This window comes from Lepisma saccharinum, chromosome 22 (genome assembly GCF_977018435.1).
Source record: "Lepisma saccharinum chromosome 22, izLepSacc3.1, whole genome shotgun sequence".
Taxonomy (NCBI): Eukaryota; Metazoa; Arthropoda; class Insecta; order Zygentoma; family Lepismatidae; genus Lepisma; species Lepisma saccharinum.
The window spans coordinates 58500730-58515434 of record NC_139250.1 but is presented as its reverse complement, the minus strand read 5'-3'; positions in this window follow the sequence as shown (position 1 = coordinate 58515434).

The following is a 14705-nucleotide window of genomic DNA, read 5'->3' as shown; positions in this document are numbered from 1 at the left end:
GCATATCCTTTTGCAACTCCTTTTGCAACATTTCATTATTTTGTTGCAATTCTCAGCGAATGTTCTGTTGCAATCTTTCTTGAAGATTTTCAATATTTTGTTGCAAACTTTGGGTAACCGTAACTTGAAATGCAGCAATAATCTTGTCCAAGCTGGGATTCACTGTACTTGTATAAGATTTTAACAAAAATGGATCAAAATCTGGTTTACAATATTTGCAGAAATAGCTTTCATTAGAAGAGCTAAATATTACCCAGTGCATTACAGTCAAACGTCTGCACTCCAAATGTTCCCATTTATTGCAGCTATTGCACTTCACAAGACGGGAATCTGCTTCATTATTAATGCAACAAATACTATTCTTCATTGGGTCAGCAATTTCTTCAATAGTTTCGTTTTCCCTGAAACTATCGACGACATCGGATCTTAAGAAAACTCCCGTTCTTAAGTTGTAAGAATGTTGCTTCCGATCCATTATTTAAAGTAATCAGAAGTTAACTTCCACACTATATATTCACGAATCCTGGCTGAAGGTCGCCATAATTGTTGCTGTTAGTTTTGTATCAGCAACTAGTACAAATAAATTATTTGTTTTAAGAAAGAAAAATACTGAAATCTACTTACGAATTGATATATATTCCACTATATCCCATAATACATAATTAGAACAGTAACAGTGATAATGAAATGGCTTTTTCTTATCAAAGATTTTTATCATTAATACAACTTAATTGTGAATGTTATAAAAAGATGACAGTCACAAGCAAGGGGAGCATTAGCCTTCTAAAAATTTCAGGTTTATTAAAATTTATTAGTCAATGGTACTTTTATTGACCTCCTCGGACCAGAGAAGCAATTTTTATGATTTTACAAATCTGGCAGTTTCTTTCACAAAATAAAAATATTCTTGGACGCTTATTTTTGTGGCATAGAAAACTTTTTATTCCTCCCCAAAAAAGTTAAAAAAGTTAAGCGACAAGTTCGATTGTGACTCCCTAAAGTTAGATTCAAAGTTACTGCCATGAACGTGGATAAATAAATTCCTCGTCAAACAAAACAAAATAGATAATACGTGTCAAAATGATGTCTAAAAGTGGCTGCGATTGGTTTCCAAACTAAGGGGGAGGACAAGGGCAGTTTACTTTCCCTTGGTACATAAGATTTAGCATAGTGCGAAAGAAAATGTGGCAAAATGTATGGGAGGTGCAACTTCACCCCCACACCCCCATAATCTCCGCAACTAGTTAAATGTGAAAGGACATTTTTCTACCATGCATTGGTTACTTTCGTAATGGGATTGGTAACTAGAGGTTGATTGCTGTATTTATTACCTCAAATGTAACAGATAATTAACAAAATAGTCTTGGATATTATTTTTATGGGATGGAAAAACCTTTTTGATTCTCGATTAGTGCAGTAACGGCGATTAGGTTGGCATGGGGTGCAGATGCCCCCCCAACTTTTTGTCGCTTTTGCCTCCGCATTATGCTTAACCGTATGTACCAAGAGAAAGTAAATTGTTCTTGTCCTCCAAGTTTTGGAACCCAGTCGCCTCAACTGCATTTAACTGTTGATGAATAACACAAAGCTTATAAAGTTCGTTAAAGGCAATTTTTAACGTTTCAACCATTGCAAGCAGTTGCTGAAGGGTTCTTATTCCTAATTCCCTTCCATATCACAACAGTAGTGAGCGGCGGAAGATTGTAGCTTTCCGTAGTTCATAAATTCGGAACTTTCTTAATTAAAACGGCCAAATCCAATTAACACATCACTTACTGTCCTTAGTAAAGCTTTCCCTTAATTAAGAAATTAATAAATCATTAATTTTACTATTGTCTTCACATGTAGCTCTTCTGCTTTCACATGCGGGAATCGAAATGGGCTATTATGAGAGTGCACAAATTATTTTCTAACCTCAAAAATTAGGTTAATATAAATCCAACCAACTATATACTGCAATACGGTGCAAAAATCAGCACGCTTGGGGAATGTAGGTATCCTCCTAAGACTCCGAAGAGCATTAAATTGCCAAGCGCGCTGACTTTTTAACAAGTTGCAGTATTCTAGAATGGAATTCGATCCACTTAATAAAATGTACCCCACCAGGGATCGAACACGGGTACACTTGGTTACAAGGCAATAGTCTTATTGCCAGACTACCTGGGTGTGGAGCTCAATTTTAATATTTCTAATTTATAGTTTGTGAACTCCTTGAATTCATAACGTGGTATTTATCTCCATGGAATTTTTAGCGATAAGGATATACGTATACGGTGCATTTCACGGCCGAGGTGGACGGCTAGCGCGTCGTAAAGTAAGAGCACATCTGCCGGCATTTAAACCCACAACTGTACGCTGACTTTGGCACGTCAGTGCTTCAGTATCCAGACAGCTATTGTCCAGTTTACATATGTTTGTGAAGTGTTAAATTGTTAACAAGTGTTTTAGATTGATTTGTTTTAGTATATGTATTACCAGTTTCTTTCTGCAGTCTATTAATGACACGCTTTCCGTACAATTTTAAACAACCAATTTTTTATATACGACTCTTACGTCATTACGAATTCTTGTAGGGAAGTTAGAAAGCGTTTTGCAGAAGAATTCCAACATGTTCCTGTTTCACAGAGAAACGGTGATTTGTTTCTTGTGAACAAATTAAGGAAAATAGGATCTGCTCTTGCTAAGTTAAAAACGGCATGTGCTTACTGAGCATAAACTAGACGACGTTTTAACACGATTGAAACATACTCCTCAGAAATCTCTTCTGCGCCTTACTCAAGAAACAGACATATTTCTAACGTCATCGTAGCGAGATACCAAGTTTTTATACCGGAAACCATTTTGAAAGAAAATATGAAGAAGTAAATTGAGCAATTTCGGAAGAGGAATGGATACGTGTTATTAAAAATTTCCAATAAATGTGTGGCACAGGAAGACATCATTTGAAACACCTTTTGTAGCACGGTATGTTCATTTTCATTGTAACTGTCAATGCAATTGTACGAGCTTATTTAATTACGTAGCTAGCGATTCCAGTTACGAGGATGTTGTATCCAGTTTGTATCCTACTTCCCGGCACGTTTTCTGCAGCTTCAGGGCCACCTCGTCCGTGAAAGGCACTGTATAATTATGACACGATTGAGAGAACATTGCTAAAACAAAAATTGTCGGTACTCGAATGAGGAACTAACTAACTAACAAAAATGAAGCTTAGAGGTTCTTTAGATGTTGCACGTCCTCCTGCTTATAAAAAAATATTTTCTCACCTGTTAGATCTTTTCTAAAAATAGGGGAATTAGGAATGTATAGGGGAATTATGCACACTTAGCTGTATGCACATATTCTTCGTCACCGTTTGAACCTTCAACAAAAGAACAACCCCAAAACCACCAAATACATCCAACTATTAAAAAATTGTACCAGTATATAAATATATGTGTTATGAAATCACAAACTAAAGTTTTCTCACTCAATATTGGTACAAAATCAACGGAAACTCAAATTTTGCTTTACACCCAAGAAACTTAGACTCTGTGAAATTGTCGCACGGTATTTTTCTGGATCCGTTAACTCTCAAAACGCAGGAATTGTATGGGCCAGTATCTGAATGTAAAATCCAGCCAGTGGCGGCGATTAGCGGGGGGTCGAGGGGGGCAGTTGCCAACCTACTTTTCGCTTCTTTTGCCCCCGCACTATGCTGAACCTTATATACAAAGGAAAATAAACTATCTTTGCCCCAGTTTTGGCACCCTGCACAACACATTTGGAACCATTCGCCACAACTGAATCCAGCAGATACTTTCCGAAGTCGATACTATTGTTATCAGAGGATACTGATACAACGACATCGGTATAGTCTCAGCCCTAATAGGTATATATTATTTTTGTTAATTAGTTTCGCTTATCTGCCACATTTGGCTAATTGTGACGATGAGGATGAGAGATATAATAACATTGATAAACACTCGCAAAGAATATACATACCTAGCCCAGAATATATATATATATATAATTATATATATATATATATATATATATATATACAGGGTGTCGCAAAACTCTTTCAACAACGCTTGGGTGCTGGTAGATATCATAAAAACAAGTAACTTTTCCCTATAAAGTTTACCTCGAAAGCGCTTAGTTTCTGCGCTATAAGCGCTTAAAATCTATCCTGTACGTATGCAACCCAACACAGCAAACGCTTGCTCTGACATAACTACCATGGGTGCGTGGCAGGGTTGCCACTAGCGTTCCTCGTTAAGAGAGACGACTTGAAAACAACAACCTGGGAGTCTTGCCTGAGCAAAATCCAAAACATTAATGATACTTGCGATGTTGTAAGAAGCATTGACAGTATTTATAAATTGACCAAGAAAATAAAGGACAGACAGAAATTCAAGATTACTCATTCTAAAATATCTCCATAATTGATCGATTGATTTGGTTTATTTTAATTTGCTTTCTGCCAACTTTGGCTAATCGCGAAGATGAGGATGATAGCTATGATGAAATAACAAATGACACCATTGTCTAGGTCAGGATTTAAACCCGAGACACCTGGCGCCTTATCGATCTCTGCTAACGACATCACCACGGAGTGTTTCGTGTATCATGCAATATCAACAATTTCAAGGGACACGTAAGATACGGGAAATCCACGAACGAACCAATGTAAATAAAGCGCAAATGTGCAATACGAATGCCCTTTACAAGTTCAGCGCTTGACATAAGAATGCATTTCTTGGCTTTGGTTCTTAATAAGCACTCGTTTTAATGTTTGAATTTTGTTCATGTCTAAACGACGTTTTTCATTAAATTGAAAGTCGGCGTCTGTGATGGAGTGGATATAACTTCGTGCTACAATGCCAGGAGTCTTGGATTCGAATCCCGGCTTGGGTATGAATGTTTGTGAGTGTCCATTCATCAATTTCATCATATCATCACTCATCCCCATCTTCGCAAATTAGCCAAAAGTGGCACAAGAAGTGAAGTAAAATAAAGCAAATCAATCAATCAATGAATCATTAAATTGAAAGAGCCTTGCAATTATTTCCTTATGATTAATTGTTTGGGTGTTTCAAGTCCATTTTATGCACAATAAGGCTAATTGGGACTGGAGCTACAGTTTAAAGTGGGATCCGAACCACTATGTGCCTCCACAGGGTATCGAACCGGGGACTCCCTGATGACTAGTCGACGACGCTACCACTGCGCCATCGGCGATGAATAATGAGACGAACACGATTAGCAATAACGGTAGCACAGATAGGAATAATTTTCAAATAAATTGAAATAACATTACAGTCTGCGAGTTATAAACGAGGCAGCAAACACATCATGTTTACATTTGTTCGTTCGTGGATTTCCCGTATCTTACGTGTCCCTTGAAATTGATGATATTGAATGATACACGAAACACTCCGTGGTGATGTTGTTAGCAGAGATCGCTAAGGCGCCAGGTTTCTCGGGTTTAAATCCTGACCTAGACAATGGTGTCATTTGTTATTTCATCATAGCTATCATCCTCATCTTCGCGATTAGCCAAAGGTGGCAGAAAGCAAATTAAAATAAACCAAATCAATCGATCAATTATGGAGATATTTTAGAATGAGTACGTAATCTTGAATTTCAGTCTGCCGATTATTTGTCTTGGTCAGTTTATAAATACTGTCAATGCTTCTTACAACATCGCAAGTATCATTAATGTTTTGGATTTTGCTCAGGCAAGACTGCCAGTTTGTTGTTTTCAAGTCGTCTCTCTTAACGAGGAACGCTAGTGGCAACCCTGCCACGCGCCCCTGGTAGTTATGTCAGAGCAAGCGTTTGCTGTGTTGGGTTGCATACGTACAGGATAGATTTTAAGCGCTTATAGCGCAGAAACTAAGCGCTTTCGAGGTAAACTTTATAGGGAAAAGTTACTTGTTTTTATGATATCTACCAGCACTCAAGCGTTGTTGAAAGAGTTTTGCGACACCCTGTATATTCCGTGCCATTCCCAGAAACAAGTTCTAGATCCGCCTATGTGCATGGTGGCTACAACCTGTGTATTTATGTCTGACACAAACTAGTAGCAAACAATTACAGCTAAAAAAAATCCAATGTACGGAATTCCTTAAATTATTCTCCTCATTCTCTTAAGTTCATATAAGGCTGTGTATTTTAAAAATAAAACACGTTGTTTTTTTAAAAACACTTCATGCACAATCTACATTTGTGACAAAAATTCCAGCAACCCTTCTGGTGTAACTGGTAGAATTGATATCATTTGCGGAGAGACTCTGATGTTTGGGCGTGACGATGTTTTGAAGGCTTTCGTCCAGTGTCTGTCTGGTTTGCCGATACCGCTGTGTCAAGGTGGGCGGGGGAGGTCAAGCAAAGGGGCCCTCAGTCTCTTTCGTACCATAGTCATAAAGGTACATTTCTCGTACATCCACAATATAACAAGCATACAACTATCCCGTCTATGAAGTTAGAAGCAGATTGTGCTAGGAAGCAGAAGGAAACATGATTCTTCGCATTTTTTACGATTCCATTGATTGAGCTTTGGGGCAAGAATAAAGTTATAATAATGATATTGTTTTGATGTCAGATGGTGTGCGTGCAGCACGAAATTATTGAATCAATGAAAATACTGCTCTTGCGCCACATCCATGGCTGATAAAATATCTAAAAACAAGATAGAAAAATGTAGGCATGTTTGGTCGAAACAAAGAAGAGCTGTAGCTTCATGATGCTATTATCACAACACTAAATCCTATTCATGGAGCGAATCAAGATATAAATTTCACCTGGGAGATTTAGAGTTTTAGCTCCCCTCTACTTTCCACACTAATACTCACTCCCGTCTTTCTACTCTGCTCCTCCTACTTTCCGCCTTCCTCCAAAAATAATAAAACATGTCTCCATCATAAATTAACGGTTTTAAAGACAAAATTGGCGATGTTTCTGGCGTAGATGTTTTTGGTGTCGATGTTTTACATGTAATTGGCTTTACCGTCGATGTTTTTGATGTCGATGTTTTTACCGTCGATGTTTATGCCGTGGATGTTTTTGGTGTCGATGTCTTGTCGCCGATGTTTTTGGCGTTGATGTTTTTGCCGGCAGTGGTTGTGGGTCGTGCGAAATCCACCACCTCACTCTTCTATTTGTTCACCACCATATCTATGTTGTCTATGCGGTTGCAACGCACAAAAAATATATCGGCGACAAGGGCGTGAAGATGATTGGCTCCATTAACTCCGAGTTAGGTTTGAAATTGGCCATGATCCCCGTTTGCTCTTGACTGCCCGGGATGCTGTCGGTGGACTTGGTGATCACACCTTCCGCCACGTTGCAGTGCACGTTCATAGTCTCGATGGCTAGAAATTTCGAAATATTTGTGTGGATATGCTTGATGCCAGTTTCGAGCTTGGTGTCTTTCTCGTATCCCAGAAGCTCATTAATAGTACCCAGGTCAACGGTTTCCGTCGCCGACACCAGTTCCACCCTGTGGGTAACTGAGTTTTGCGACAGCAGCACGCCCCTTGGCAACTGGCCATGCAAAGTAGACATGTTGAACTGGCCGGGGGTGATGCTGATTTTTCACTGCCGACCTTGATGGGGTTGTTTTGCATCCTTACGTTGGGTATCAGGTACATGCTGTATAAAGCGCGAAGGGCGATGGATTTAGGATAGATTATGTCCTCGTGCAACACGAATTTCAGGACCGAAGTCTCGATGGTGAGATGGAACACTACCATCGTTCTTCAGGTGCTACAACGCTCTCTGGAAATCCTCTATGGTCGGGTTATTTATTCGAAACAGGAACACGAGAACGGAGAGGCTGAAATAACCGCAATTCACTATGTCAAAACATTGCAGTTGATGTTGGAACCGCCGAGATACTTCACCAATCCAGCAGGTGGCACGCCTGCGAATGAATCGAAAACGAAAGCATTGTCGTTCGCTTGCTTGTGGTAGCAGATCCAGTGGGTGTCCGGATTTTTGTAACTGTCCAAATTGACGACGCCGCCCTTTTTTACTGGCCGATGACGTATAGTTTCAGACATACAACTAACCTGAACTCCCCAACTGTTCGATAAGAGCACCAATGTCGAGGTTGCACCGCGGCTCTTCGTTTGTTTCAACTTTTCCAGAGATTCAAGGCTGTTTCTCGCTTCCTTCTGACTCCTTTCCCTTTCCCCTCCATGGCCAGGTTGTCACAATTCTGTTGTTCCAGCTCAGCCTTGTTCTTCTTCGCGTCGGACGGTCTTTCTGATGGCGGCCAAGCTATCTACAGCGCCCAGAGCTGCCAGGAAGGCCGGGATGCTGATTATGAAACCTCCCTTCTCCTGATGCTTCCGCGAACGCTACAATTTTCTTAACTGGGGAGTGCTGACCAATAGCTTCATGCTGTGGCCCTTAACAAGGCAAAACGTTCTTTCTCTCACTGTTTAATGGTGAGAAATCGATCAAGAGCTCCGAGGCACTTGAGGTCCTCCTAGGGCACCTGGTACACGACACCTCTAGGTTTCTTGGTGGTTATTTATATATTGCGGAAAGGGAAGAAAATGGTTATCGCATCGGACAACGCCAAGTGTTGACTGGTAATATTATCGGTCTCCGCGTTCGTTGCGTACCAGTCGTTGGTAAACTTTCTTCTCCATCGCGTTGCATTTTGAAGTTGGTCTAATCGGTAGTCCAGTTTCGTCCGGTTTCTTGAAAGAAGGTCTCGGGCTCGACACACCTCATTCCACTTATTTCCCGGAGGTGATTTAAGAAGATCATATAACACGGTAGGCGAAATACCATAGTTGATTTGACCAGGTCAACGAACCTTGGCACATCCTCGTAGCAGACGTCTAATGTGGGCTTCAATATCTCACATAGCAGTTCGGGTGGTAAATCGGTTATGCGAGTTTCCATTTTCACGGGGTGTTATTTATTTACATGCCCCACAGAATTTCCGTTTAGTGTTCATGGCGATAGTCGTATTCAAAGCGGCAACTCGTTCACCTAGCGAGGCGTCTTTGCTGTTGAGTTTTCAAACCGACGCTTCTCCAACTATCGTCACAAATCCGAAGTCGGGCCCGGTTCCAGCACGACGTGAAGAATTTAGAAAATTTGTTGTAGCTCAAATCTTCACCCACGTAGTTGTCATGTACGTGCTTAAGGTTTGTGGCATCCTGACGAAACAGGAACACAAGGTTGGCGTTCTTGCGGAGCATCTGCTTGTGAATCTTGGAGAAGGTCTGAGTAAGGTTGATACAGTCCGTGCTCCTGTGGCGTCCCCCGGTGAAGAACTTGCGAATATCGCTCTGTTTTTTTTCCTTATCAGGTCGTCGAAGACCACCACCGAATTTTAGAGGCAGTGGTCCAGCGGAATCACTTCAGAAGAAAACGTGGCTGTGCCCTACCCCTAGTACAGTTTCGCCAGACGCTGGTACATGGGTTGCTCCAAACTTTTGGAGAAAACGTACAGGTGACGCTACTTCCAATCCTTCCAGTCGCGTGCGAGCAAAAAGTTGTTCACAACCAATGCTGTCTTCCCACATCCCGAAGATTTGACAACGAGGCAACGGGCGTCGTCGGGCCGCAGCTCGCCATTTTTTATCCTAGAGTGTCCCTAGGAGGAATCGGGCAATCGCATCACCACATCCCACGCGCCGGTCACACGATCACTTCGTCCATGTTGATCCTGCTCTTTTCTTCAGTCCCAGCTATTTACCAGCAGCTTCTTACCTTTCCCGCGCATAACCTTCTCCATGAAGTACGCGTCCAGATGTTTCGTCTTCGAGAACTCCTCCTCGTAGAATAGCCCTTTCATGCTGCGACCAACCTTTACTCGATACGTGTACCTCGTTCCCGGCACGAGTCGAACGACCATGAAAAGTTCGGTGCTCCTGTTTCTGGTGAACCCCTTCTCGAACGTGCGTTTCAACTTGCTGATGCTCACCTGGTTTCCAACTTTGTACTTGGTTTTTCTGGTCGTAGGTCGGTACTTGCAACAGTAAACGGTAGGAGATCAAACGTGCCTCGTCGGATTCTTCGACGTTGAATCGTTCCAAGATGCTTGCTTTCAGGTCGCTGAACATCGAGTAATGCTGGATACCGTGATTTCTCATTAACTTGGGAAAGGTAGAGTTGTGTAATTCCTTCACATTCTCCATTTGCAGGAAAGCGGCCCTCTACCGGGTCGCCGGAATATGGAGTCGAAGGTTTCCATATGGCACGCTCCTGTATTGGTTTTCAGCGGCAGAGCCCACGCAAATTTTTAAAATGTGTCTATGACTGTCTGGAGGTACTTGTGACCCTTGTTGACTTTGGGCAAATTCTTCAAATTACTGCTGCTTATTTCGGCATGGTTCGCCTGCCATAGATCCACAATGCCCTTGGTGATAATGTTTGCATGGAACTAGAAACAAACACCCAGGGTATAGTACCACTAAACCCTTTTCCAATACCATTTGTTCAGACAGCACCCTGCTCCTCCCACCTGTGCTCCTGAAAGACAGTTACCTGACGTAATGGATGAAGGTGTTACTGAGCCTTATTTAATACCAATTTCAGTTAATATCTTAGCTCAGGATTAACCCATTGCATTTGTCCATCACGATATGTATGATGATTTATAATTGATTTACGTGCCAATATAAATTGTTTATAACTTCTTCATTGTGATAAATTTATAGTTTCCATTATGTCTACACCCCAGATTTGCACTATAGTTTTTGGTGCACGGTTGAGTACACATTTCTGCAAGCGTCGTCACGTTTCTCTTTTCCTTCCAATTTTTTTTCTCTCTCTCTCTCTTACCCCCCCTCCCCTCTCCTAGTACCCAGCGGAGAACCGCACGAACGCAATAACTCACATTTCTTGCAAGTTAATTTCCTCCATTCCGTTTTACCAGCGTTAGTTAATTCTAGCAAACTCTGACGGCTGCGATTCAGCGTTCCCATACACCCAGTAACCTTGGACAGTTCCGGTGAAAATTGATACAATGACAGGATTGCAATATGACAATGCACAATGGCTAACTCCGCTCCTTTTCCAAGGAACTGACTATGAGCAGAATTATACATCTCTTGTTACCTTTTGCTGACTTCGCATAATCTGTTGCCTAGCGGCGACTCTATTGCTCTCGCAGCCGGGAAAGATCGAACCATGTTCCAGCATGCTTCCCTTCTAGACTTTCCCCACACCAGAATTTTTCGAGAATTATCCTGACGCCACAATTTCTTGAAATTCAAGCCATCACTCGCATCGAAGCTGCGGTCGAAATTTTATTCATTTCTAACGAACTGTTTCAGTACTCATAATGATGGCTGACCTGTTCCAATGCCTTCGTGCGTAAATTAGACATTCGTAGAATTATACTCAAAAGTCCACGGGCAGATTTAGGTTCATATTACATTTACAAATTCAAATGACATTAAGAGACGACGTAACTGTAAATTTAATCAATTTCTTAAACCGTCGTGTGTTTTATTACCTTTGGGTAATTGCAACGCACATCACGACGCATGTTGCGACGGTACGCGAATTGAAACCGGGGGTTGAGCGTGTCCCAGTGACTCCCTAGTCAGGGGCGTACCGTCCGGACCGTTCTGGATTCCCCACAACAGCCCGTTTTGGCTGAATTAGCCTTGATTGAAATTTTTGATTGATTTTTTTTGTTTGTTTCATTTTTTCCACGCCTACATCTCTTGGTCATATGAAATGCAATTTACACCTAGCTGATTTACTGATGAGTCTCATTCTCCTTTGTTTCAGACACGAAGCGAGGATGCCTTACTTCGGATGGATTATATTCCTTCTATCCCTCACCATTCCTCCAACCTTGCTCTTGACGACGTCAGATGACCGGGATTCGATTTTTATTCAATCACTTGGCTTGCACTATGAAAAACAAAGTCTACTGATCCATACTCACCGCAACATATATACCACGCTTAATGTGCATCTAAATGTGACCATTGACATCAAAGACCCCGCCGACTGCCCTCATGGGTCTCAAATTGCCGCTGAAGCCCACGCAAAAATTTACACTTATTTACTTGAAATTTCCAATTATTTTCCTTGCCGTTTTGTAGTCGGTGACACGAGACGCCATTGTAGTTTAACTGCAAACATTTCATCTGACACTCAGTCTAGGAATAAACGTTCCTTAATCCTAAATTTACTGAACCTATTTAGCGCGGGTATGTCAATTTATAATACTTTCTCTATACATCACCTTCAGTCCTTGGTACAAACACTCGCCGAAAATCAACATGAGATCTCTGCAGAACTCACACGTATGAAACAAGATGAACTGCGTACCTTTGGTATAGTTAACAACATTTTATTGATCCTTAAACGTTCAATTTTGGATTTGCAGAAAAATTTAATGGCCAGGTTCTGCGATTTGTACACAGCGGAGCGTCATATTTTGTCCCTTCTCCAAACTGCTGGAATTTTTGAGCGTGTAGATTTTCTCATAGCCGAAATAGCAACGAATAAACTATCATATCATATGATATATCCCCATTGGTTGCGCACTTTTATAAATTTACATCCTGATTTCAAAAACACACTGTATACGACAGACGTAGGTATGTTCTACACTTTGTCCAACGTATATTTTATTAATTACGATATGACTTCACGTTCCTTTCATTTATTAATGGAAACTCCTTATTTATCATTAAATTCAATTTCTCCAGTGTTCAGAGCAATCAATCTTGGCACCCTTCGACAGGACAAATGGTCACGAGTTAAAGTACCCGAACTGACTTATACAATCCAGCATAACGGCTCTCCTCGTGTAGTGGAAATTGTGGACAGTAGTTGTCAGTTCATTTCATTTTTATATATACGTAGGCACGCCGAATTGTCAATCCAGGAAAACGTTATTTGTCTTCAGAATTTGGTTTACCATAACTCTACAACTTCCTGTGCAATGGAAATAAAATCTCATACTGGCCCCGAGCTACAACGGATTCGAACACGGAATGGTGTTCTGATCTCTGGTAAAGGACAATTTAAACTGTCTCAAATTCTTCATGGCAATGTCAATAGTCAATCCACGGTGTCTGTATTGGAAGGAAATTCTGTGTATTTGCATTACGATGACTTCGATCAACTTATTTTTGCTGATGAAATCATTCACACTCGCCAATCGCTAGACACGACAGTCAAAATGACAGATGTTAATCTACCTTTTAATTTGTCTCTCAATTTTTCTGACATCATCCTTCCGGATTGGACAGACATGAACTTACTGAAATTAAATCAATCTTTGGCCACAGAAATCCCGTTACATGAGATCGTTTTCTCAAAATACTCAATCGCCATATTCCTTCTGGTCGTCTGGAATTTTGCACTTAACGGCTATGCCTTATATCATTATTACATGAAGTGTCGTTCTTCAACTAGTACATAAGAATTTAACTTTCACTTATTACGTCACTGCAATTACCCTTCCGACAACCACATTTTTAACAATCACGGCTATATTCCAAATTTTGTTCCGATTCGCGTATCTATTTTGCTTTCCCAAACCTCTGTAGATTTACGGACAATTATTGCAATTTTGTTAGCCTTCAATCAATATTTTCACCACGTTTACACTCCCGTAATGGTAAAATAATATCTCACATCGTGAACCTTCACATCTTTAGCATATCAGTTATTTAAAATTGATTTACATTCTTTATTGCTTTTTATTATTAGTTATTATATTTTATTTGACATTAGGCCCCATTTTTAGTGATTTTGTACCTTTATTTGAATGGCATACTCTGGGTTATTGTGATTTTAAAGACTGTATTTTGAAACCTTTCCCTGTTCCTTTTTTTAATTGGCCACCTCATTCCTATCCTCACCTAATAATGTCTCGTATCTCCATGACGTCTACATCGCATAGAAGAGATTACCTGAGACGCCTTTAACATTGGAATTCTACGCGCCGGTGACCTTCAGAGAGCAGCTCCATTTACCATCGCCTCTCAGTTCGTGGAGTCAACAATTTCAGTTTTTATCCGGCACACATAAACCCGCCGAGTACTTCGCATTACCTCCTCGAACTCAGGACTGCACAGCGACCGTCGGCCGATGGGATTTGTGCCAGCCACCAGAGCACACCTACAGTTTTCTCCCATTTCTACGCTCCGGCCCTCAAGATGCAGCGGATACACGCCCACTTTTCGCAAAAGTACTGTCTTTATTTCCGCTGGAATTCCAGTCAGAACTATATTCCAGCTCAAAGTGATGCAGTGGATGAAAACGTTTCCCGTCATGGGTCCCAGTCTACAAGTTTCAAGTGGCCAGAAGAAAACACGACCCCTTACCCCATCTTCAGTCTCCTTCGATTTGTTTACCACTCAGACGCCCGTACGCAGCAAGACCAGCTTTACTTTCATGTACGGTCCCCACCACAAGTGTGTTACCATCTTCGAGGGCAGGCATATGCAACCCGCCAAACACACCTACTTTAGCTGTTACTTCTACAGCATGGCAGACTTTACGAGACTAGGTTCCCTAGTCCGGTGAACAGCATTCTCCCCTGGATGATTAATTCTACGGTACAGTTAGCAGCACAAATTAATCCAATTGTTTCTTCCTTCTGTTCACCCGCCGATCTTCAAGATTTACCCCCACCCCCCCCCGCCTCATCAAACTTCCCTCACCCAGAATTTTACATCCAGTGGTACAATAATGAACACTTCTCGTTCCTTAAACTACAA